The 26309-nt window shown below is 50.3% G+C and overlaps 1 protein-coding gene across 3 annotated transcripts in view; it reads left to right on the forward strand.

Moving 5' to 3' along the window:
• LOC119389808 (E1A-binding protein p400) overlaps nucleotides 1-26309 on the forward strand; it is a 236564-nt gene that overhangs the window by 136344 nt on the left and 73911 nt on the right. For all 3 annotated transcript variants that reach the window (XM_037657195.2, XM_037657198.2, XM_037657197.2), the window contains exon 3: nucleotides 3150-3227. The gene's annotated coding sequence lies outside the window, so the exon portion shown is untranslated. The remainder of the gene's footprint in view (nucleotides 1-3149; nucleotides 3228-26309) is intronic.

Genomic DNA, 26309 nt, shown 5'->3' on the forward strand with positions numbered 1-26309 from the left:
GCCTTTCCAGCACACCTCTCTCCTTTTCTTACCAGCGCTTCGTGTATACGTACCCTTCCCCACTCCTCAGTTCCCCGTTCGAATCACTTTCCGTCGAATCTCATCCTTCAGCCATTTTTTGGTCCCCGCCAACCACTCATTTTCGGATGGCTCTGGTTCGCGAATCCTTAACACCGTCCGCATGGGTGCGCGCGGCGGCCACCGAGTGTGCGATCGCGAAAATTCATTCCGCTCAAATGCCGCCCCCTTCATTTTTCGACGAGCAACGTCGTCGCAATGGCGACGGCGAGATGATGATAAGAACGAGGGCCGCATAAGTATGCGGTCGCGGGAACCGCGCTAAAAGAAATATGCGGCCCTATACGGTTTCGTTGGGAATGCGTGGAAATGAGCACTACTAAATATAACGGTGAAAGGTTAAAAAAAAAAAGATAACTGTGGGAGGAGAAGGAAGCGAGAGAGCAAAGGAATGGATATGCTGTTTCTTTTTGGCTCGAAATAGAATCGTCCAGCCTCGATTTTTCAAAATGAGTTTCTTTCATGTGTCCTTCCTTTTACATTTCTTCTTTTTTTTTTCTTTGGAAAGTCGTGGCGTTATTAATTCATACGCGCTTCACATTTGGCTGGCTTCTTGAGTGGCCATGTTTCTCTTCTTCTTCTTCTTCTTCCGCCTCCTCCTTCTCCTCCTCCAGACGCAGATGTCATGATCTGTGGCGTACCCACCTGCCTACATTTCGCGATATTCGGGTTTTTTAAAAGTATCTTCTTTTTCTTTTAATTTTGGGTGAACGCTGTTGATAAAAAGGTATTGATGAAACGTTAAAAGAGCCCCAGGAAGGTCAACATTAAAATCGGGTGGCGCTCCCTATTAACGGGGAGCCTCATATTTGTATCGTGGTTTTTGGCACGTAAAAATCCAGAGTTTATATTTTATGGGAACGAATATCGCGATTCACTCTTTATCAAACTTAACCGCACGCCGCTCGTTTGCGGATGCGCGCGCGCACGCACACACAGACTTTCTCTCTCTCTCTCTGTCTGCTGCCTGCTTTGGCCGTTTTCAGCGTCTGCTAAATACGTGAGGTAGCGTGGTGTAGGCAGGTTCGCCCACTAGTTTCTATGGCGTTGTAGTGATTCTGTCGCCACACACGCACGCACACAGGCACGCAAAAACACACACAGCACGCAGGAAATTCGATACTGCCCGTCCATTCACTCCTCAAATCCGTCACGTTCAGGAAAGAAAAGAAAGAAAGAGAGTAGAAGTAATGGTGAACAAATGAAAAAAAAAGCCATCTAGGTGGCCCTTCTTGTTTCCATTTTATTGCTGACCGAAGCCGAGCGGCGGCGATGAAGAGGTTGAGAGGGAAAAGGAAAACACTCCCTTCCAAGACTTCAAGAGAGAGAGAGCAGTGGACCTCAGAAGAAGGGGGCTTCCGCTCAAGCGGCGGCGACCCACGCTGATTTGGACTCCCTCCTCTTCTCGCCATCCGGCTGGCTAGCCTGTCACACGGAGTAGCGCCAGCAGCAAGCAACGCACTTGTGGCAGCGACGACGGTGCACTCCACAAATGTGAGCCGAGCTTGCACGCCCCCGCCCCCCTCCCAGTCAGACACGAATGTATAAACGTATACAAGGATCGTATGGCGAGGACGAGGAAAACGTAGCCAACCGACGGGTCCCATCGATACCGCGCTCACGCGCCACCAATACTGCCGCTCTTCAACTGAAGCACACACACACACGCCCCTACTCACCTCCCAAGGTCCGCAAGCTCACTTCCTAAGCAGGCGAATACGCTTAGGAACGTCAAATCAAACGGCGTTTTCTTCGAATTCCCCGGGGTCCTGGCTATACCGATCTGCTGTCCTGCTGCCGCCGCTGGTGCGCGCCAGCTTCCTCGGCTTTTAAAAGAATTGTCCAACTTTCTTTTTGTCATTCTTATTCTATAGTTTTTTTTTTCTTCGTTTCCTTACATACCTGCTGCTGGCCTCGTAAGTCTTCGCAGGCTGCATTTGTGGCGCTTTGGGATTTCGGCTTGTGCCCTCCCTGCGCCAGAGCTGGTGGTAGACGGAGCTTGAGATAGCCGGACCTTCGAATATGGCCGCCAGCTGTGCAGCGATATCAGGACGGTGCTATGTTTCTGTGTGGAACCATGTGCTGCGCTGTTACGTTTCGGGATCAGATTCGAAGAGTCGCTTTAAATAAATGAAAAAGAAAAAAAAGAAAAGAAAAGTGAGCGGAGCCGCCCCCTAGTGAAAGTATAAAGCCAGGCACGTGGCCTGCTGACTGTAGTCCTGCGATGTGGCCTACGTTGCTCCGATTGTGCGAAGGAGAAGACGGCGAAGAGGAAGAGGAGAAATAGAAAAGAGGAAGAGGAGTGCCGAAAATGTGGACATTACGCAAAATTGTTTAGTTAGCAGTCGAAAATCGGGATTCATTAAGAATAACTTCTTTGTAATTGACCCTATAACGTCTCGTAGGGAATTGAAAAAAAAAACAAGAACAACAAAAAACATATTAAGACTATATGCACCGCCCGACTCTCGGCCGAGTAACCTAGGAGCATCATCATCGTAATCGTGTGGAATCGACAGACCTTTCTTTTTGTTTATCTGATCCTTAAGGGGAAACACATACATGCATATTTAGAAATCTGGTTTAGGCAATTGGCAAACATCTCCAATTCTTGACATTCTTTCTTTAGGAGCCTCTTAGACATTGTTGCACGGACGTTTGTTCAGTGCTCAGCCGTGGAGTAATTGTTTCTTGTATCAGGAAATGGTTTTCTTCGCGATGAATGATTTGTAAGTGTTTTTTTTTTTCTTTTGATTCTGTCCTGAAATATTGTGTGGATTTCAGTAATAAAGTGGCTTCATCTTCAATATCACTGTAATGTTGGCCAATCTCCCCCCCCCCCCCCCTTTTTTTTTTTCAGTGCTGAACGGCCATCAGCAAGGAAAACAAAACGAAAGGCGTGCCTGATGTCGTTCAGTGCCTCGTATTTAATTATAAGGCTATGGCTCAAACTTAGTTTGACTTGTTGTGTAGTTTTTGTTGTTGCCTCAGTAACTGACAGGTAGTGATGCATTCGAGGATGATGATGATATCCTCCATCAATGGCTAACACCTCTTCCTCTTCATTGCAGGAGCGGCGGAGTTCCGTCCTCGCGTCCAGCGCTGCTTCATAAACAACAGTGCTGTTGAATTCGACGTTGGCGTCCCAGGTAAGTCCCAAACTGGGAACCTTGGCAAACGATTTCTCGCCGTTATTGTGATTGGTTTGGACTGGTCTCGCGCCGACTGTACACGATTTAGTTAACAATGACGGAGTAATGCTTGAGGCTAGTGGCACGAGAAGTGCATGGGTTACATGGTAGCTAACCTAACTTAACCCGACCAAAACCTAAGAATAGGAACACACCAAGATTGTTGACCTGTAGGTCGCGTTGTCCAGTGAAGCGATTCCCTGCCCGCTTGCGATGCACTTCCGCAAGCCAGCAAGGAAGAAGCTGTTCCGCGAGCCGACCTTTGTTCGTCGATACGAATGCTTCTAATATAGATTGAAGCTGCCGAGCCCGATGCACTGACTTCACTCATTTGTGTGATCATTCCAAGAGCGGGACAAACTGTATCGCACACGTTGAATCAACGCACCTGGTCTACAATGAAATACATTTCGCTGAATTCTTTTATACGGTGTTAAGGAATGAATTCCCTCAACGTGCGTTATTCAACACGAAACGTATGTATCAGGTATCAGAAAGTTTGGTTCGAAGTCTTGACATTGAGCGCTTATAACTACGAACGCCGGTTATTATATGCTCCCTCTGAAGATGTGCTTGCATGTGCAGGCTTACGGCACTCTGCGTAACGGTGCTTGCAGTGGTTTAGCCATTATTGTAGTTCTTTTTGTGCCGGCAGAGCTTTCTGCGATCTTGTGGGGGAAAGGAATTGGGGGGCTAGGGGTGATTTTAATCCCGGGGGGGGGGGGATATTTGCTTAGGTTCCAATACTTGCTTTCAAGCTAGTGAATGTGTGCTTCTCTCACACGTGAAAATTTCGCCCAGTTTCTTCTTTTTTTTTTACGAACGTTGCTCTACGCCTTGGGCCGGCACTGTTGACTGCCGTCAGTTTGTCGTCTCGTCACGGGTTTCACACTTGTGTGCTCGCGCATTTTCTAAACAATGCGCGCGCTCACCCACTTCACGCGTTCCTCCGTTTCGTCGTCTCAGCGAGTGCGTTGTCGTTGCCCCTGCGTACACGTAACGGGAACCGTATATATTCTTCAGAAGCAGAGCGGCAGCTAGCTTAGCTATTCGTGGAAGTAGAAGAACTTGGAATCGATGAAAAACAGCGACCAAGGAAAAGAGGATGTGAAAGAGAAGAATAGCACGCAGGAGAGATGGAGGGGAAATGAACGGAGGGGGCCGGCAACGTGGCGAGATACGATATTCCCGGGGTTGGCGGCGGCGACCGGGCGGGCAGGGTTATCTGGGAGGCAACGCCGTTCACACACACACACGCACATACTTTGCTCCTCGCACTACAACGAGCGAGGAAGCAGCTCCCGGAGATTGGGAAGTCCTCTGCGGGGGGCGATAAAAGCGAACGGGGTGTATAGTGTGCGCGCGGGCTTCCGAAGCGGTCGGGCTGGGCTCCGGCCTTTTGCTCTTTCTCACTACCCGCCGACACCGCCTCGGCGGCCTGTGTAGTACGGTTTTTAGACCGCGATCGATGGCTCGGCGTTGGTACTATAGTGTTGGCACACTTTGGTACGGCCTGAAACATAGCGTATAGTACTCTACACAGGGAAGACAGAGAAGAAACAACGCCGACTGTTATGCTGAATCCCTCGAATCAAGCCAATAAACTGATTATATAACCGCTGACACGTATTGTCGGTTCGCCGCCACATGTACAGCTATCCAGTTAGTGCTGGAAATGTTTGCGACGACCGCTGTCGCTATCGTTTCTTGTCATAGTCTTCGAACAGATGTAAATGTATGCCTTGTATGTGCTTGTATGTGTTCTTCCCTTACGTCTTTGTTGTGTGCGCGCTGAAAACTGTCCGTCGTGAAACGAATGCTCTGAACTGTGATCGTCTATTCAAATATTTTTAAGCCCAAAACCATTCGCCGAAAGTCTGGCTTGTTACATTGCTGTGCTACAATAAGCGCGCTGAAGGAAATGTCGAAATTAAGTTGAATTCTGTCAAAATCGGTACGCCTGTACGACGCACGTCGTATTGTAAGGAAATCCAGTATAACTGACTTTTTCCTGGAGGGTAATCTACGCATGCGCGGCGGCGGTGACAAGACGAGCTTCCAAATTTTCAAAAAAATAAAAAGAGAAAGAAACGAAAGAAAAGCGGTGATCCAGGCGCCCGAGATCGTCTACTTCGGAGGCCACGGACCCCCAGTTTCGATTTCGGCGATCACGGCGGACGACGCTGTTCAGACCCGGTAAAGCTCGATTTCGAGCACCTGTGGCTACTGAACACGCACCTAAATCAACGTACGCACGTGTTGACAAGATATTAGAGCGCTAAAACGGCACGGCGCTAAAAAAAAAAAAAAAAAAAGTGTTCTAATATATTGCAAATCACGCACCAACTTGACTATCATCAATCTTTCTATACCAAGGATAAGCATTATCTACCCCATTGTAGTGCAGCCGTCGGGGCCGAGAATCGAACCCGCACCCTCGTTCGCGCGACGCCACGGCGGGTCGGTTGGTGGCAAACGTTCTCGCGGAAACTGTTGCTTCCCGGCCGCCTCACGAGGAGTCGCTGTTTGTCAAATCGACCGTTATGTCGAAATTGTTGGCCGGAGCCCGCGCAGCGCCTTCGCGCTTTCGACAACCTGTCGTCATCTACGCCTCCTTGCGCGCTTTCACAACGCTGCATTGTTTACACCGAGACAAGAGGGAGCTCATGCTTTCCTGCCTGTGTCGTCTTCCCTTTCTTTCTCTCATCTTTTCTGCTGCAAACACGAGGGATCTGGTGCGAAATATAAGCCTGCCAGTCTTTAGGCACTGCAGCTTCCCCTCCTCGGTCCTTCCCCTCCTTTGTGTTCCTCTTTTCGGAGAAAATTTCTTTTCCTCCAGAAACAACTCTTTCGCTGCTCGTTAGCGAGGTCGGGCGCGCGCAGCAGCTTCCTCGGGACTCTAGTGTTTACACACGCGCCGTTGCCCGGGACGCGAGCACCGGTTGCGCGCGCTCTTTTTTCTCTCTCTCTCTCGTTTTATTGCAGCGAGCGAGCGGCGCGTAGCGGGAGGATCAGCCGATAACTGTGCACCCCCCTCCCTTGCCCGTGGTGGTTGTTTTGACGGTAGAGCCTCCCCTACCGTCTTTCTTGCGAAGGGGTCAAAGCGCTGTCGCCGGTGGCGTGTAGGAAGTGTTTACTGGTGTCAGAAGAAAGAGCAAAAGAAGGCGAGTTTAGTTGCTACGGGAGATGGCTTACACACTCTCGAGAGTGTCTGAAGTTACTCTGCAGAAGGCGTACCTTTCCAATTTTCCAGCGGAGGCGGAAAGAAAAAAATAAAAGTGTGCGTGTGTGGAGGGGGGGGGGGGGGGGTGTTGTTGAGGGAGGCCTCTCCCTCAGTAAAACTACATAGAGGCACAAAATACAAATTGATCGTTGCTGTGATCATAGGCGTGCTCACGGGGGGTGGCCTCCCCCGCCCCCCCCCCCTATTCACCTATGTGTCTGGGGGGGGGGGGCGCTAAATCTGCCTCGTGCATTGACCTAGTAAGGGGGGGGGGGCGCTGCGATGAACCTTCGCCCCCCTCCCCCCCTCTGATGGAGAACCCTGCGCACGCCTATGGTTCTGATCGCAATTTGGAACTTTGTCTGCGCAAGGTTAATCCCAAGAAGTGTACTACTTGCTCTACGTACATCTCTGATAGCAAAATTCAGCCGGTAGTTGTAGCTGCTAAGGATTGCGACACGGGAAGGAAAGGGTGGAGGTGAATGCACGCCCATCTCCTTAACTGACAACTGTGATACGCAGTATAATTAGCGTAATAACAGCGGCTTCGAAGTAAGAATACGCTATAACAATGCTCGCAAATAAACCCGAGCCGTGCTTGAGTTCAGAGAGTTCGCTGTGCTGCTGACGCTGTATTTCTTGTTCTAGTTGTTCTCCTGTTTAGCGTACAGCTTTCTGACAGTACTAGGTTCACATCTAGGGGAGACGATGTCGGCGTACGAAGTCCGTCTTCAAGCATTATTTATGACTCACCGGATGTGCGTATGTGGATGGGGGAGGGGCGATGTCTACAACTACCCTCCGTCATGGGTTGCCACAGGCGTGCCTAGGTCGAAATATCACCGCAACGCAATGACCTCCAGAATGAAAATGACGTGCTGCTCATTACTCTCCTCAAACCACTACTATACTACATCACTCCCTTTTCCCTCCTCCAACAACGCTGCACCGTGCGAGCTTATTATTTCTCTCCTTTCTTAAAGCGACTGTATACCACTTGATAACGTGAGTTAGTCAGGTTTGAGCGTCTTGGCATAGGCGCGGTGATTAAACCACGGAAGGAGGTTCTCGAAGGATATATATACCTAACGGTCCCAGGAGTGGGAAGGAGTGGCTACAGGGTTCAGCCGGCGGGATTAACCTAATCGCGCCGACGACCCCTTTTGCTCACGCGGCTGAGCCGTGCCGTCTAAGTCCCAAACTGACACCCTCACTTCACATTTCTGCTTCCTTCGTTGAGCGTTTGCGCAGTTGTTTGGTTCCATTTCAACTTTTTCTCTTTTTTATTTGCCTGCCAAATCCAAGCGCCCCTCCCCTTTCTCTCTTGCTCTCTCTCATCCTCTGCATCACCCGCGCTTCGGATATAACCCGATCGATTTTGTGGCGTTGCCTTTAGTATGACTGTATTTCCCACGTACGCGCTACCCTACACTCCTTTCTTTTTCCTCGACTCTGCTACTTGCCCTGTAGTTTTGCTTGCCAGCGTCCGTGATCCCGTTACGGAAGCTACAGAGGATTCCGAGGTACTGGGAATGCAAGGCGGACGCATGATTGAGCGGGCAAATAAGACAGCTGTCCCGTCTCCGCAGCAGCGCACAGAATCAGTCCATTGAAGGGGTGGTTACTGTCTTCGCATTGCTAAGTATGTTCCAGCGGTTTAAGAAGTAAGTCACGGGAATGAATTAGTAGACAGCTCAGTCATTGGTTCGAGATGGAAAGGAAGATAGTGTTGCTGTAATAAACAGCGGATTGTCAACGTTATTTCTTTTTTTATTATTATTATTACATTACTGCAGACCGCAAATTGGTCTATAGCAGGCCAACAGTTTGCGATCGCTTGTAGTACGCGACAAAATACGGTAGTTTTATTCGGTCAGAAATCTATCGTAGACGTCACATCCCGTCACAGCAACGGGTTGGGAGAAGCCTACGAAGACATTGGCCTCGCACTGAAGTGCTTATTTGGGCCGGTTGGCACATGGCCATAGAAAACGAGAAATAGCACGAACAGGACGAGACCGAGACGGACCAAGCGCCTAGTCCGTCTCTGTATTGTCCTGTTCACGCTCTTCCTCGTTTTCTTTGGGCATTGTCCTCAAAATTCAGTTATATCTAGCCTCCAACTAACACGGCTGTCCGCCATTGGAATATGGGATCCTTTCGTTGGTGTGTGTGTGTGTGTGTGTGTGTGTGTGTGTGTGTGTGTGTGTGTGTGTGTGTGTGTGTGTGTGTGTGTGTGTGTGTGTGTGTGTGTGCGTGCGCGCGCGCGCGCGTGTGCGCGCGTGCGAGCGCGTTGCCTTCTCCTCTGGCTTGCAAATTTGTCCGGTTCCCTCGAGGCTTGCGAAGCTGAGCGATTTTCTTTGCCGAGGAACAGATAACACATCTCGGCTCCTGGTCTATGTTGGTCTATACTGTTTCCCGGGTCCCCTCCCACTTTGCTGCACGCGTCGCCCATAGAAGCCGCAGCAGTACAGGAAAATCACCACACACCTCCTCCAGGGACTGAGTCCATGCGTCGGTCGGTCTGTGCGCGCATACCAATTTCGCGCATCAGCGCGAGCTTATTTTCCACCTCCCGGCGCAGCCGCCGCCGTCGCCCTGTGCCGTTCCCGCTGGGCGCGCAGCACTTTCTGCGCGCAGCACTGCAGCATCCCTGGGTGCAGGGCTGGAGGCGGGCTGGGACCGGCTCTGTTGGCGCCATCTGACACCCCCATTTGCGTCCCTGCGCGAGCGCGCTCGTGCGGGTTCGTCTGGCGGCGATGGTGACTCTACTTACATGTAGGCTAGTGTATACGTAAAACAGGAGAGAGAGAGAGAGAGAGAGAGGATGGCGACTCTACGTACGTGTCCACTGGTGTATACGTAACACAGGAGAGAGCGAGAGAGAGAGGGGGGCATGACGATCGTACGTGTATACTGGTGTGTACGTAACACTGTAGAGAGAGAGGGGGGAGGAAGGATTGAAGGAAGGGAGGAGGGTGGCAAAGTCCTAAGTCCAGCAGCTGCAGCGCTGTCTCATCGCACCCACTGTGCTCGCGTCGTTTGGCCCTTATCGGGACGGATGGCCGGGCGCCATGTGATACGACTGCCGCCCCATCTCCGTCGTCCTGCCCGCTGCAGCTTCTGTACGCATCCGGGGAGCTAGCTGCCAGCTTCCCAGCCGATTCGCAGAATGCGCCGTTCGGTGTGGGTGGATGGGTGGGTAATGGAGCCGTTTTTCTGGTTGTGCTTGGCGCGCTGCTGCCGGGCTTGTCGAGCACGCAGTGCCTTGGAGGGGGGAGCAGCAGCGTCCATATGTATGATACGCTATCATCGTCATCATAATCATCTTTTTATGCCACCACTGCGGGACGAGGGCCTCTCCCTTTTGACATCCACTTTAGCATTTTCTTACGCGAGCTGATTCCATTCTATTCCTACTAACTTCTTAATTTCATCACCCCACGTAACCCCTAGCGAGATCGCTGCTCGCTATCTCCCTGTTAGGAAACAGGCGTTGGCTTTCCGGAATGGCGCACTTCAAACGTCACTTTATTCAACCAGGAATGATTTCGCGTCACAAGCAAATTGTACTCAATGTTTATCATGCCGCCCCGAGTGGCGATGCCAGAAAATGTCTAGAGCCCCGACTTGCCTTGGCCATTGTGATCGGAGCGGCGACAGCGGCGCCACTAGCGGCAGACGTCACACGTCTCCCTTGCTGTCATTGGCTGCGGCCGTCCGACGGTCCAATGCGGAGACGAAAATATCTACCCGTTTTGATGCACGTCGGACGTCCAATCTGACGATCCGATACGACGAAACATCACCATTCCGGCTGCCGCACCGCCGCGTCGGACGTCGGATCGGATGCAAAATCGGACCGTCTGTCTCGCCCTTAAGTATAAGACTGTCAGTGGGACCATTGCAAAACTACACATACAGCCAGCGCGCGACTTTCGCGGCGCCTTCGGCACTCAACACATTGAGTACGCTCGAGCTTCCTGCTGCCAGCACCGTACACTGTTAGCAAAAATAAGCCGAGATGGGAGTAAATGGCTTGTCCTCTAGCGCACGCCCTGATGGGGGTTTTAAAAACACCGTCCGGACGGAGTAAGAAATTTACTCCCCAACAGGACGGGGTTTTTGGATGGACAGAGGGGAGTTTTTGTTTACATCCATAGGGGAGCTTTTCCAGGTAAATATGGGAGTAAATTTTTATAACCATCAAAAAGAAAAAATGCTGTTCGCTCTTTAATTAAATTAGCATTGAAACACGCAAACTGGATCACACGTACACAAACATGCACACAACGTTCGCAAAGTAATACAACACTCACACTGACAACAACTCACCAGCGCTTCACAACCACTTTTTTCGTCACCGAGTATATATAGGCACCACATCTTGACCTCCAATGTGGCTCAGATGGGACACTTCTTTCCCCGAAATTAAGCAACAAACATTCATGGCGTACGTGTAAATTTGTGATGAGCTTATAGATACCACTGAGGCACACCTATCTTTTACTATAAACCCACCTAACATTCAACGCCTTCTTAATTAGCGAATTTTGATTATCAGCTGGCACTCTGTCACATGGGGTGTATCCGCCTTAGCAGTACTGTGCGTGAGTCTGTAAAATGCACATAATCGTACACGAACCACGAGCGGCCGTGCACAAACGCTTCAGCGGCACACATTCACGAGCAACACCGGCGAAGAAATGCGTCGCCCCGCCGGTATACCGCGTTGTGGCCGAGGGCGTCGCTAGGCCTCTCCCGGGAGTACGGCACGGCTATACGATGAACGACAGCTCGCGATCACAAAATACTTGCTGCTGTACAGTTTTCGTCGCCGTTTTTTTTTACACACACACTGCCGCTATCCGAGTCCGCTGTCCGCGTTAAGCTACGGAGCGATGCACTTACAACGAACGAGACGGCTCGCAGTCGCGGTTCCTGTTGCTCGCAGTACATCGGCGGTCGCACGTTGGTTCAATCTGTCTCGTATCGGCGCTCGCCTTCTCGCTAGACGTTTGACAGCGGTGGTTGCATGGCGCTTATTCATTCCAGCAGCTTTTATTTTCTGTGAAACATATTCTTTGCTTCACCGGTGGCCGGTGCGAGCTCGTAGAACTCACCACGGCGACCGGTGTGGCGGTGCGAGTTCGCTACGTCGCCGGCTTGGTACCGACGACGTAGCGAAGCCTTCTTACCGCTTAGAAGTTGCAGCCGGTGAAACATCGTTCGGTGACACTCCGAGAAGCAAGCGTTGCCGGTGGTCGGAGCGAGCGCGTCGCCGGCGCAGCTCTCACACCGGCCGCCGGCCGGCCTTGATGCCGACGACGTAGCGAAGCCTACTTCTTACTGCTTCGAAGTTTAGCCGGTGAAACTCCAGAAACAACCCGCTGACGATCGCAACAGCTTACTTTTGTTACCGATGAAATTATTCTTCGCACTTCTTCGTAACTCGGCACGTTGAAGCGAGGTATCCGTGGCGTGTCGGAGGCTTGCACTCGTGTGCATGGGCATTGCCGCTTGACGGGAGAATAAACACGGGACAGCCAGCTCGATGTGTTCGCGGTCGGACGCTGGCGCGAGTTGAACTTGTCTCTGACCAGAACGGTTCAGTGGAGAAAATAGTCCTACACGTCTACACAAACCAACCGGTCGTTGCAAATCCTCGCTGCACTGATAACTTCGTTGTCTGTCGACAAATGCTCACACGGCGACCCACACAAGGCACTGGAGCTTCACACCGGCGTGCTACACGCACATTCACACACGCACGCACGTCACGACCAAAAATGGTTTTTAAAACTCCCATAGGGAGTTTTTAACCACGGCACGCACGTCACGACCAAAAATACTTTTTAAACCTCCCATAGGGAGTTTCTAACCACGTGACCTAAAACTCCGTGGGGAGTTTAACAAGGTCATGTCGTTCATAAACTCCCTCATTAAGCAAGGGGCGTTTTTCGACGACATGTGCCGACTTCACTCCGCTACCACGGAGTAAATGATCGGGGCATGGGGGTTTTGTCGCTTTGTACATTGTCGCTTTGTATCTGTAACAACAAAACATGTGATACTTTGTACAGTTACACCCACACTCACGAAAACAGCTGCACGGATGCATTCAGTGTTTATTAATGACCATTTCAATCTGACATCACGACTTGCAACACCGAGAAAACATTCGTGTAAAACGCGCCCAAGATCGTGGCGCCCGTGCATCGAAAATAAGATCGTCTATATATATAGCGACGGCCGTGGCCTTCCTATATATACATAGAACGATCGATATTATACTGCTCGAAGCCCTGTACAGTGCGGGCTCGTGCGGTGCGGTGACTGGCCGGATCCGGGCTTTTTTTTTTCTCTTGTGTCGCTCGGCTTGCGACACCGCGCTATCGCTCGTTCGGCGGTTCATTTCTCACGCTGCTGGCAAGCGAGCCGCTTATCCGCCCTCATATGTAACATCCGCCGTGAGTGATGGCGACCGTCTTTCGCTCGGTTACCTACTGATCGTGCACGCACTTTATCTGTGGGTCGTCTCCTAAGGGCGTAGACGTGCGCAATGTTCTTCATTAGGGAGCGGGGGAGGGGGGGCATTTCAGCGTAGCACCCCCCCTCCCCGAGTTCGAATGGAATCAAGCTTCGCAATGGATGGAAAAATTAAATTAAAAATTAAATTAAAAGTGCGGCTCACAACGGCCTGCCTTTGGTCCCCGTCTTTCTGGGGGTGAACAGCTCTTGGAGTGCAACATCAGGTGTCCACGGTCGCCATTATCGTCAAAAACGTACCATAACCCTGCACCTTAAACACTGACAGGAAGGTCCTCCGTCTGAGTAAAGGTGTGGGCAGACTTGGCGACTCCAAAACGACTTAGGCGACTCCAAAACGTCTGTCAGGTACTCATTAACAAATCAACCTTATATACCCTTATCTGTGTTTTTCCTTATCGTTTTTGTGTCGTTAATGCGCATTAAGGGCACGAATACGATAATCGGGGCAGGAGATAGTTATAACGTTGGTTTGTGAATACTGGCTTCTTGTTTATGAAGCGCGTTAAGGTTATAGAAACGATAAGGATACTGAAGACGAGAGATAAGGATAAGCCTGGCTTGCCAGTACGTGGGCCTTATAGGAGTTTAGAGACGCCTTATCACGGCCTCTTATGCGTCGTGCGTATTATGCACTTCTCAAAGGACCGAGACTCTCTCGCTACTGTTCTTCCTATACATCTCCAGCGTCACTGCGTTTTCTTTGTTGGTCTGTTTTCTTAAGAATTACCAGTTCGGAATTTCTTCATAGGGAGCCGCATGGGCAAGAGTACCGAGCTCGTCAAAAGCACACCGTTAGCCAAGAAAACTCTTCCTCGTTTTTTTTTTTTTCCTTGTTGAAAGAAAAGAAGCACCTGCCTTAGCAGAGTCCTACTTCATCTGCCTATGTGAGTCAGAAACTCACTGCTTAGAGGTTTAATAGATAAATGAGACACCTAACATGTATGCGAGCTTTTGCGCCGTACACCACTCTGCTCCACATCTATCGATTGAAGGTATACCGCACCGTCCCACGTATATCGTTCATCTATCTTGGTTGAAGGAAGTATCCGTTATTCGTTCCTGCTTACAGAAAAAAAAAGTTGTTGAGCTATTCTTTTCCGTCGCGCGATTTATTACCCAGCTCGGTGGCATAAGATCAGCGGAGGATAGGGGTGGGGATGGAAGCGGGAAACTGGTTTCCTCCAGCAAAACTTTATGAAGGAAGTCGGCCCCCCTTGCCCCCTTGATCAACGATGCGTGCACGGTGTGCAGCCGCTTTCGCACGCACGCACGCACGCACGCACGCACGCACATACATACATACATACATACATACATACATACATACATACATACATACATACATACATACATACATACATACATACATACATACATACATACATACATACATACATGCATACATACATACATTTGAGCGCATGTGGACTGGGGGCGCGCCCCTCGATCGATGCTTCCCCCCCCCCTCCTCACACTCTTCCCTCATTGAACAAAGGGAGACCTTAAAGCACTGACGCTACATACTTCTAGCTCGTGAGCAACCTTGACAGCTTCCCACTGGCGTTCGGTTCGACGTGTGTCGATCGTCGACTCCTACGCAACCAGCGAGAGTTTATCCTCCGTTCGAGGAGACGGCACGCAACCTTGTAAGAAACCTCTTGGAACGAGCAACTCTATTTATGTAGCCTCTTTTCGCCGCCTCACTCGTCTTCGGCCGTGCACTCGCTGCTGTTTATTCGTTCCGTGCATTTCTTTCTTTTTATTTATTTCATCGGATGTGGCTGGTCAAGGTGGCTTGAACGCAGACGCGAACGCTCGTCTAGCCTTCTACGCTCTCTACACCTCGCGCATGCGCGTACGCTCTCGGGAAAGGGCAGTAACGTTTGCACGCCGAGGCTTCTGAAGGCATGCAGGTCCGCGAGCGAACGCGAGTGGTGGTTCGCTGCGAAGTCGTCAAATGGCTCGGTTCCCACGTCCGAGCCCTCGCTCTGTTAACTCTCCTCCTCCCCACCCTCGCGCCACCCTGCGGTGAGAGACTCAACCACGTCGTTGATGGACTCTTGGTGGTCAATGCGGCTGCAGATCGAGTCGGCGAGAGGAGAGAGTCCTTGGGTGATGAGCCCTTGTCCATCCTCCAGCGCTCTCCACAGGTGGTGGTCACGATTTTTCTTCTCGGCGCACTAAGCTACGGATCACGTCTGCACGTTACGCGCATGCGTGCTTGCGTCGACATCCGCGTGTTTCATGCCCTTCTTCTTGTAGTTCACTTCTGCTTTCTCGTCGTCCACTTTTACGGCGCATCTGTTGCGGCATGGCGGTGGAAAGCCTTGCCTCCGGTGAGCCTCGTGGGAAAACAATGCTGATGTTTGAGCGAGAACCAAGATTAAAAAGAAAAGAAAAGAAATGACAAAGAGCTGCCCCCGTGGTACACAATAGAGTCGTTCGGTATGGCCAGTCGGGCTCCATCCGGATGCGATCGCTTCGACGGTGCGCCATTCCATGGTTTTCGGGAAGGCTCCGTGGATATCCGGAAAGGCGTTCACGCGCAGGCATCGTGAGCATGCGCGGCAGAACCACTTGTGACGCAGCAGTTAACGCGACCTTTATTAGGACCCGAAGACACGGGGTCTCCTGGATCAAGCCGGGCGAGCAGCGGCGGCCACTGGTGTCCTGGAATGGGGAACCCACCCTTGAAACGTCCCCTCCTTTTAATTTTATTTATTTTTCTTTCTTCTTCGCATTAATAAACGTTGTATCCTCCTCCTCCTGACTTGTCTCTTCATCCTTCATATGTTGCGCTGCGTCTCTCATCGTACGCGTAACTACATTGCGTTTCGGCGTCCGGGCACTGATCGCTCGCTTTCCACAGACAGAAGATGCGGAGGTGCGGGGAGTGCCCTCTGGCATCATCACCCCGGCGCAGCTCTACAATGTAGCTGCCGTCACGCTATTGCACTTCTCCGCCACCAGCTCGTTGCAAGTTGGAGAAGGACGGTATGGGCCGGTTGGTTCGAGAACTGGAAGGATCTTTTGGAAGGGAGGGGATCAGGGTGCTCGTTATGTGCGCATTATTTTTCGGTAATCCTCTTGGGCTTTCTTTACGCTCGCCCGCCCTTGCCCTCCCCCACCTCCTATACACCCCCCCCCCCCCCGTCTTTTCGGCCTACCAGTTCAATCCAAGCGTTTATACCCCTGCACAGGACGACGCTTTGGCTGCTGGAACCCCGCGCCGTTCGGTCGCTGCGCGACGATAATTCTACGGCGCCGTAGTCGACGACGAAGGGCTAAAGCGGCCGCGGTGAAAAGCTTCTCTAATGCCCGCATTACTTAGTGTGCGCGCGTGTGTGTGTGTGCACGGCGCTTTCTTTTTTCTTTTCTTCTATAGGGGGTTTCCTCTCGATCGTTTCTGCACTTGCCGCACCAGGCAGAGCCGTCGGCACATTTTATCTACAGCTTCCCGCGCGGAGTTTCGCGCACATGCAGGCCGCTAACTAACTGCCCCTGGATCCGCTGATTGTGCGAGGCCGGCGGGGAAGATCGACTTGGATCGGCTTGGCTAAGCACGACGCGCGCGCGCTCTTCCTCTTCTATATATTCCCGCAGTTTTGGCCGTTTTATCGTCTTTTTTCCTTTGTCTAATATATAGAAGAACGGATAATGCAGGCAATGACGATCCATTGTTAAGTGAAGTTTGAGGTAGTGCTGGCTCTCTTTAGGATAGGAGGAGGAGGGGTGGCTAAAGGGAGAGGAGGACTGTAGGAATGGAGGGCAGCCATGTATAAGCGGCATCGATTCGCAGTGGGAGAAGAAATATATCACTCGTTACAACCTCTCCTTGGGATGATGATTACGATAATGGCGCCGCCGGCGATCACGATAATGGATGGAATAAAGTATACTGCCGCGTGCTGGGCAACGTTTCGCGAATATATACGCTAAGCGAGCACTGCGGTGTGCAACCCATGGCACTTGCGGACTTCACTGTGGCGCTGTATACTATATTGAAGGATGCATGGCTTTAGATCCATCTGTGCCAAGGTTAGCGAAGGGGGACGAACCATTGTAGGCCGAACTATATACGGGAGGTTAAACTAGTATAACGCAAAAATGACGAAGGTTTAACTTGCGAGCAAATCACACGCGCTCTTTTCATGCCCCTGATTCGTTATCGCGGGGCATCGCAGTTTCCTCCGTCTTCTCAAAGGTGGCGCGGCAGTTTGTGCGCGCTTTATTGTTATAGTCTTGTAGTTAGCGTCTAGCACACGGTATACTGTTATGTTTCTCCACTTTTTCGTTCAGACATTAACCTATCAGCATAGAGTTTTATAATATTGGCATGTTGTTTGTGTCTTCGGGTTAGGTTAGGTTAGCGTCGTGAAACCTACTGCATTAACGCCACGCATTTCATGTTGCTTAAGCTTCGATCTTCTCCATGACTTCAAAAAAAGAAAAGAAAGAACCTTCTGGTTTCCTATATTTGACCTATAGTCTGGCAGTCAAGTTATACCTATTGCCCTAATGGTATACCTATCCTAGATGGCGGTAGAATAAAATTTTTTGAAATTCTCGTATACGTTCATAAGGTATACGCCGTGTATATATATAGAGCGCACGCACGCCTGAGCGGCTTGTCGTCTCAGGCGCCCGTCAGCTCTTCGGGATCATCTTTCTCCCGCCAGTTGTTTGTGGTGCGTCGCACGCAATGCGTGCATCCCCATTATTTGCTCCAGCTTGCAGCAAGCAGGCCTAGCTAGACGCAGCCGCAAGGGGGCGGGCCCGTGTGCACTTCCAGCGGAACCGGAAAGCTAACAAAACAGAAAAAAAAAGGGAAGAAATCTGAGATTGCACGCCGTTCAGATAACAATCGACCCAGCGAAGGTTTGGTCGCAAAGGAAGAGAGAGTGTGGAAAAAGAAGGGATCGATTGTATTACCGCGTTTCACGCAAGGCTCCGCACAATACTTGACTGTGTAGGAAAGCTCCCCGTATTCTCCGTATATACTTCGTTTGTTCGATTGCATTGTGTTGCTTATACACCCAAGTCCCTCTGAGATCGAATTTTCTTCGCTGGTGTTGTTATACATGTATACGTGACGTTCTTTAAACCTAACCATCTTGTTTTACTTCTTATTTTTTTTTTTTTGCAAAATTTAGTTCGTCGGCTTAGGTTGCACAGCGATGTGCGTGAGTTTATCCCGCCGTTACGGGATTTATGTCGTCATCACGCTTACTGAGCTCATCCCATCCTGTGTTCCTTTGTCAGCCGGCCAGCTGCGAACAGGGGAGGATTATATGTACGCATTGTATATACGCTCTTATTCTTCCTCTAATATACATGCCCACGAAAATTTCTACGGAGCCACCGAATAAAATACGTTTCCTATAATGCTATAGCTAAAGCTTACACACTTATCTTACGTATCGTTTCTTTTCCGCTTAAGTGTACTCTAATTGTGTTTGTATACCTCTGAGCCCATCTTGCCTGAAGAGTTCATATGAGTACCATACTGCCACCATAAGGGTCTCGTCACTCTATCCGCTGTATTTCGTATCCAAGGAAGCGCGAAAAAATAACGACTGGCCTGCCCTGCCCCGCACTTCCTTAGCATTAACTTTTTCACGGTTGCCGGCCTCCACGTTTTTTCTTGAAACAACGGCTCGCAGTGCGATGATGCGGCCGCGTATAATATAAATACTAGTTTGCGTGCTTCGAATCGCGAGTTTTAGTTTCGGAAGCTCGCGGGAAAAACGAAGCGATGATCTTCTTCGATGCCATCCTCTTCCTCCGCGCGTTGATCTTCCTCGGGAAGATGGCCGAATTGAAGAAAAACCAACGTCGTCTCTTATTTTGTGTATATGAGCTTTCTCGGGGATATACGTGTATCCTACGCCGCCACCAGCGACGATCGACTGCCCGAGGGTGGTTTCTGGTGTAATACTGCCCGCGCTGACTTTGTGTGTGTCTATAGGAGTGAAAGACTGTAGCGGGAAGAAGAAGAGGAGGAGGAGGCGTGGCGTTTTAGAGCAACTTTTAAAGCCCCCTCACAGCGTGCTGAAGTTTCACCCGGCCATATTAAACTCTCGCTGTTTCTCTTTATTAGTCTTTTTTTTCTTTTTATTGTTTCGTTGTTTACTTTGTTACAGGGTTTTCTCTATACTAGATTAGGCAAAGGCGCTCTGTATGGTGAGAGCTCTGTGGTGGGTATTTCTTTATCGGTATAACATTTTTTTTTTCAACTTTTAAGTATCTGTGTGTGCTTGTTTCGCGTGGCTTTTGCCGGAGGCTCGGTCACGGGAAGCTCAGAACTTGCACTTTCGTGTTATGGGGTGGGGAGTTTCGGAGGGAGGAAGGGGGGGGGGGGGTCTTACTTTACTCTGTCTTGATACACTTCCACCGTCTCCAAATCCCCCTCCTCCTCCTTTGATCTCGCGACGTTTTAAAGCCTCCCGTCTCGATGAGCCTTCTGCCCCCCCCCCCCCCTCCCCGCTGTGTTGTTTTGCGCGCAGCTTGAGATGTCTCGAAAAAAATAAATAAATTATTAAAACGTGGGGAAATGCGCGCGCGTAGCGTTAACGCCGGGAAAGTCAACAACAGTAGCGAAACGAGAATTTTTAGCGCTGGTGGACGGGGGGGGGGGGGGGGGGCACGAGGGCTACAACTTGTGGCTCTGTCCGGTATATATTTTTAAGTGTTCTGGAAAAACGAGGTTGAGAAAAAACAGTGTCAGTGTAGAAACGAGACCTCTTGGTTTGGGTGCAGACTGCACGCAGCCCGCATCTATATATGGAGCGGCGTCTGCAGCGCCCCCTAAGCTCTGATCCACTCTGGAATCCCGGGAGCTTGGGATTTCATTGAACGCGCGGTGACGGACAAGGAGACCAGGGACCGGAGGGGTCGAACAGTTTTCAAGTTGCCAAGCAAAGGGCATCACATGGGCATTGGTGTAGCCAGGGGCGAGGGAGGGGGTCCCCCCCCCCGCTCCTCCCACGGAATTTTTTAGTTTTGCATGTGTGCCGGTTTAGCGTTGGATCGCACTCATACAAACGCCCGCACCAGCATACATAAAGGTTGGTTGTACTCCTTCGCGGAAATTTCTGGCTACGGCCCTGCACATGGGCGAGCTTGCGAGGGTGACAAGAACAAACAAAGAAAAAGCTATCAAGGACAACAAAGGAGTGTTTTTTTTTCTTATTCTTCTCTTACTTAATTTGTTTCTGTTACTCGTTTTTGATCGTTTCTTTTCTGTTTTTCAATCTTCGGGAGTCACAGTACGACTCGTCCACCCCCGCAAATTTCATTGGTTAGTTTGTATGTCCGAATATACCTCACGAGATACAGTTTGTTAAATTTGAGCTTTGAAGAAGATTCTTCTTTTTATGCTGCCAAAAAGACTGACTGAAGTACTGATTCGGAAACTTCTGTTTCGGGTTTACTTCCTATAAAACACTTGGAACTTAAAAAAGAATGCGAGAACCAGAAAATAAATGCGAGAGAAAAAAAGCGCTGGTCCTGCGTGTGCGCGTTTTCTTGTGGCTATGTTTTATCGTGCTGATTAACTTTGCGGATGTCGCACCAACTTGCCCGAACCAAAGCCCTCCTAAGCCGAATAACTAGCCCAGTTATCCATTTTGCAGCAGCACCCTCCTCTAACTCCTCAATACTTCATGTATATCCCGTCCACTCTCCACTCCCTTCCAACCCTCATCACCCTCCCGCGTGGTGTTCTAGAATTCCCGAGTAAAGGGTAAACAGTGCACGGTACGCGTTCCACTGGATCTCCTCGCGCCCTGCTTGCCTCGACTTCATCCTTCGCACTTCTCGACCAGCATCATCCATATGCTATGCGTTCGCGGCCGTCCACCACTTCTTCGCTCTGCCTATCACCTCCCGCGCTGTCTTTGCCTCCTCCGTCTTGTTCATCCTTTTGTTTGCCTTCATTGTAGTATGCGTCTCTCGTCATCTCTTCTTTCTTGCGCCGCTTTCCACCGCGCCTCCCTTGTTCGCTGCTCCATTTGGAGGCTTGTTTGTTCTTCTCTTCCACCCCCCCCCCCTGCCTTTCTTCTTTCGGTACGCGCCCAATTTTATTTCCTTTAGTCTCGTTAATCTTTCTTGTTCTTTCGTCGCCGCCGACGGCGCTCGGTTCGGCGCATCTCGGAAGAGGTGAAAGAGGGGGAGGCTTCTACGAAAAGAAAATGAAACGTCAACAAAGAACCGAAAGAAAGGATGATAGAACGAAGGCGCGTAGTCGGCGGAGTTTAGATGGAGGGGAGGGGCGTGGGGGGGGGGGGGGGGACAGTGTCTCGAGGTACACCGGAGATGAAAGAAGCGGTGGCGTTCTCTTCTGCAGGGATGGCTTCTCTTCGTTCACCTCGGGCAGCTTTCTTTACGAAGGAACAGTGCTTGGCAAGCCAGCAGCCTCCGCCGGCCGTCCCCAACGTGGTAGTGGGAACGGCGTGAGCACAGCGCGGGGGCCCAGGCATATTGGCAATCTCCGACCTCGCGCGCCGCGGCGGAATTTGATTGGTTGCTCCCCTCGGAATTGAATTCGAAGGCAGCGCGCGCGCTCCGAGGCGCCTGCCCCGCTTTGACCTCCTCTCCCTACCGCCATTTTGGTTCTCTGTCTGGTTGTGTACGCTACTTTCTTTGCACCTTTCTGTTTTTTCACATCTCTTCAGAGCTAGGAAATACGGAAACAAGGGGAAACCCCCGTCGTGTTTATATTGGAGGTGCCTCGCTCTTCGTTCCTTTCATCCTCAACTTTATTCTCTCTTCCTCGTTTTAGTCTTTCTCGTGCCTGGACGAGATTTCGCCTCGTCGTCTGCTCGGTCTCGTCGTCTGCTCCGAGCAGACGAAATCTCGCACTCGTTTATTTATGTATAGTATATCGCATTTTTGTTTCAAAATTTTTACCCGCACTATTTCTGCTGTAGCTTCGGCGCGAACTTACTCTACTAGCACATTCGACCCGTTCGTGCCTTTCCCGTCACCGTGCCCTGTCTCCGTTCTTGCCGTAGTTTATTATTGGCTGGGGAACCAGCCTGGCGCATTTAGCGCCCGAGTTGGGGATTCTGTTCAATATGACACTGCTGGGACGTATAAGAGGAGGGTGGAGTTCCAGAGACACCGAGACTGAAATGAGAAAGCGACGCAGAGCTTGGAAAAAAAAGGCTGGGCGGGCGAGGAAAATTGCAGAAAGGGCTGCGTAAGTTACGTGTATGGTTCAGTTGGGACGTGTTGCTTTTTCGTTTCCCAACTCTCGCGCACTGGATGGGGGCATACAGTGTAACGAAGGCTAAAGGAAAATGAGAAGCCGAAGAGTAAGGGTAATTTAAAATGAAACAAAAACCGCCACAATCATATCTTCCTTCTTCCACAAACAAACATGTTTGCACTAGACCCGGTGACAAAACAAAGTGTTTTCAGCTAAAGCTGAGCCAACAATTCCGCACTGCAATAGGCATGCTGTCTGCACTTACATGATTTAAACCTCATGGTCGGTGCAGCTGATAACTGAATTCGCACTAATCTCAAATCAAGTAAACGCGAGAGTGAAAAATGAAAGTGGAAGGAATGCAAGACGAGCTTTCGGGCAAGTGGAATGCATGTAACCTTCCGCATGAATTTTTTTGCAGCGCTATACGATTGCGAAAGCGTGCGAACTTGAGCTTCTTGATACATGTTCATAGTATAGAAAACAGCGCGATACTACGAATACAAGACTGTTTTGTCTCTTTTGTCTTCGTTGCATCGCGCTGTTTTCTACTATGGCTACGACTATGGCTACGACTATGGCTAAGTGAAGTGAGATGGATGTCCCTCCTTCCACTTCCTCTGGGGCCGAATTCACACAACTATACTCCTTCGTAAGTGCGCTTTCCCATTGGTCAGCCGGCTCCGTTAATGGTATGCCCCGCATCGGGATTGGCTGAAATATTCTCTTACGAAAAGTTTTAGCCTAAGACGTTTTTTTTTTTTTTTTGTGAATACGGGTCCTGGTGTATTATATATATATGCGGGAGTGTTAGCCAGCGCCATTCGCGGCCACTTATTGGGGAATGTGCTCTTTGAATATTTTTGAATGTACACTCTTGAATAAATGAGAATGTCCCAAACTATTCTTAAAATTTTCGAAAAATACGTATAGTACAATCAGGGTTTGCGAATATTTGAAATTTTCGAATATTGGCGCTGTGGTAATCGTTAACCCGTCTCGTGCGGCTTCTCAGGGTGACATGCAGCTATGAGAAGGCTGGTAGGCAGCATATCTGCATGCAACCCTCTGGCATGCTGAAATGCAGCTATATAGTGTATGAGAGAAGGAAATGGTGACGGAAAAGGAGGAGGGGCTGCGCACCCCTGCAGGGCTCGCAATATTCGACGCCTCCGCTTCGTGCATTGGCCCCTATAACCCTATGCGCCTTTTTTTTTTTCTTTACTGCGTTCGAGGGAATCTCCCGGTGACAGAGTTCGAAACGACAGCGGCCCCTGGGGGCAACTGCCGTAATCAGGGCTCTGGAGGCGTCGATCGTTTCTCCCTTTTTTTTCTTTTCTTGCTTGGATTCTTTCTTCCTGTTCCGACGCCGTTCTCTTTTTATTTCTCATTTCTTTGGCGCCACCACCACCGAGCGCTGCGTAGCGCGAACGAAGACAACGACGTAGCATGTCGTCCTGCATGTGTAGCGCCTCTCGCAGGCAAGCGGCTTTGGGCGCTCTTTTGTTGCCCTGTCACCGCTACGCGCGCGTGCGCAGCGGGGAGCTGGTTGCGTAGCCGGAGATGAAAATACCGCGAGGTTATTCGCTTTTTGTGCACGCATTACGTACTCTCCTTTGGGTGTCAAGGGAAAGGCAAAACAAAGTTTAGTACGTAGCAGTTGCTTTCTCGCTCAACAAAGTTGCGGCATGCACGCCTGAGAAGGAACAACATGCGTACTAAACGTAAGCAGGCTTTGTTAGAAAGGCCTGATGTACTACGGTTACAATTAAAGCGAGGAGGGCTTGCTCTCACTCCCAATTCTCCCAATTCCGAGCTTAACGCCTAACAGGTTAGAGCGCCAGCTCTATAGTGTTGATATGTATGACCTCCCTCTTTTACTTCTCTCTCTCTTTCTTTCTTTATCTCTCAACTTAAGCTTTCGCGAACTTTGCGGAGTAGAAATATGAGACTGACGTAGACTGAGCGCTTTTTGAGCTTCTCGGAAGCTCTTATTTTGCGCCTCAGTATTGCCGGCATCGGCCGCCAGGAATACCAAGGGGTACCTCCCTTCCATGCGCTGTTCCAACGAAGGCTCCCTGGGTGCCGCCATAATCCCCTCTTGGCAGTTGTAGATATGCGCGAACCCCCCCCCCCCCCCAAATGCACATCCGGGCTTGATTTTGCGGCTTCTACTCGCAACGTTGTGTGCGCTGGCGCTATACTGTCGCACCTTGAAAACTGCACTGACGGATGCCTGCATCGGCGGAGTTGCCCGCGTGCTCAGCTTACGCTCTGCTAACATTGTTGCGCATCAAATGCCCGCCACACTCGCACTCAAAAGTTAGCCTTGGTCCGGATCCATTGAAAGCAAGGATGCACAACACCTATTCGGGGCGCGGGTCGTTCGTTTGAGCTGAAAATGAAGCTACAGCGGATAGCAGCGCGAAAGCGTTGTAATCTACAACGACAAACCGTAGTACAATGCTGGTTGATTGAAACGCGCCGTGTGGTGTAGCGAACTTCACATTTTAACCCTCTATTGTGCGAATAATTAAATCATTAGAGATATTCTTTTTTTTTTTTTTTTGCTGTGGAATCGTATTTTGCATCAAGAGAAAGCATTCTGAAGAAAAAAAAAATACATTTATCGGACACACAGAAATTAAGATCTTTGTATGTGCCAAGTATGGTACAACGTGCAAATCCACAGAAAACTTTTCCGCATTGAGTGAAGTGCACTCGACAACTATGCTCCGTTTCATATACTTCAGGTGCAACGCTGCGGAGGCTTCTTGCAGTAGATGCGTTGGCACCAAGAATATATAGTTTAACGATTTTACCACCCGTAATGTGATTTCGTTTCGTTTTTAGGCTGCGTAATAAATGAAGGTGCTTTGTGTCTTAGAAATAAGACAAACCCTGCGCGATCCTAGCAAGCTTTCTTGCAACAGCCTTCAAAAATGTGAATCACATTGTGCCAAATTTGGCACGTTGTGCGATAGAGCGTTAACTGCGCTGACTATACGTCATTGAACCCCTTTCGCCATCTGCTGGCCTGCTGTATCGTGGACGCGATATCATGCATGTCGAGCATCGTAAAGACCGCCGAGCCATACTACAACCCTGTTGTGTTCGTCTCTTCGACCGCCAAGATGGATGGCGGGGGCAATTATAACGAAGGAAATGATGAAGAGGAGGACAGCGCAGGTGCAAGGAGCACCTCCAGGGCAGTGCGCGAGATAAATGATGGCGGTAGAAACTTGTATCGCAGATGTTACGAATGGGGGTGAGCTGAGTCCTGTACATCGCTTTTGGGTGCCCTCTCACTGTCGGCAACGTTACAAAGTGAAGGAGGGCCCTTGATGCGCAATATCCTTCTCATAGCACGGGGGATGATCCGGCGCTGGTTTTGAGAAGTGCTGGTCGGAAGAGTCTCCTGGACCAGCACCGCGTTGTGCTCTTCCTGCGGACCTTGCTTGAGCCTCTGGTCAGGCTCGTCCAGTAGACCTCGTTTCCGGACTGTGGCACTGGAGTACAAAGGCTGTCGCGCGCTAACGTCGTCACTGCCTCGGCAGTGCATTTTTTGGATGTCAGGCATATTTACAACAGCCCAGAGGGGATTATAGCGGCACCCAGAGAGCCTTCCTAGAAAAGGTCTATATGCCCACGAGAAAGGTTACTGCGCCTGCTTTATTCTCTGCTACAAACACGTAGGGCTTCAAGTCGCGGTTTTACGAGAGACGCTGACATATGCAAAGTCGCATCTCGGCTGGATGTATATGTAAAAATTTGCTGAGCCTCTTCCACCCGCATTCTGACCGAATTCAACTGCCGTATTTACTGCCACATTACCAGCACCAGCTAATGTTGGCTAGTCGCCTGATGTGGGCTATGAACAAATACCAGGTAATCACTGGCGTAGCCAGTGGGGAGGACTCACCCCCCCCCCCTTCGCCCGAAATATTTGTTTTGTATGTATGTATCTACACACGCACGCACGCACACACACAAACACATGTACGAATATACATAATGGGTAGTTGACCCCCCCCCCCCCCCCTCCGAAACAAAT

This window comes from Rhipicephalus sanguineus, chromosome 4 (genome assembly GCF_013339695.2).
Source record: "Rhipicephalus sanguineus isolate Rsan-2018 chromosome 4, BIME_Rsan_1.4, whole genome shotgun sequence".
In the NCBI taxonomy this organism is placed as follows: Eukaryota; Metazoa; Arthropoda; class Arachnida; order Ixodida; family Ixodidae; genus Rhipicephalus; species Rhipicephalus sanguineus.